Raw genomic sequence first — 685 nt, 5'->3', positions numbered from 1 at the left:
CTCCCTCCCCTCCCGTTGTGCTGTTATTGCTCCTCAAAGAGCACTTACACGCTTTAGCCGTGCATTGGGACACGCGGCTGCAAGGCACGGAGTGTACCGGCCGCTGTATTCGGCAGATGAGCGGCGCAAGGATCGAGCAGCAGTCGTGTAATTGCGGTTTTACCCTCACCGTTGTGCAAGCGCGCCCGCGTGCCTAGCTCGCAGGGGGCGTGGCCCGGGGCCCGGGGCGCCACCGACACCACCGCCGTCGTTGGCTAGGCTCGGCTGGACTAAACTAGCCCAGGAGACCGTGGACTCTTTACAGGTCCAGCCGCACTCTCGACCGTAAATCGTTTTGTGCTCGCAGACGGCGCCGGCGGTAAGTGTGCGTTTTCGACGTCGTTAAACCCGAGCGGTCGTTTGAAGTCCCCAAACTGGACTGCAATGACATACGGTGGTGCCGCTCTCCGATTTATCTCTTTTAGATTTATTCGTTAAATGGCAACAGAGCGATAAAACCCATTAATGCATTCTGGACGGCGATGCACCGGCACCGCACACTACCTGGGAAAGTCCTTGTTTTGTACAAATTGTATGAACTGATTTGTGCGTACCCAATTATGCACGAAATCAGACATAAATATCCATAATTGTATGCATATTTTTTATTTACTTAGGCATTATTTAAGAAAATAAAACAAAAAAC

Source organism: Frankliniella occidentalis, unplaced genomic scaffold (assembly GCF_000697945.3).
Source record: "Frankliniella occidentalis isolate FOCC.00 unplaced genomic scaffold, Focc_3.1 Scaffold44, whole genome shotgun sequence".
NCBI lineage: Eukaryota > Metazoa > Arthropoda > Insecta > Thysanoptera > Thripidae > Frankliniella > Frankliniella occidentalis.
This window is presented reverse-complemented; position numbering follows the sequence as displayed.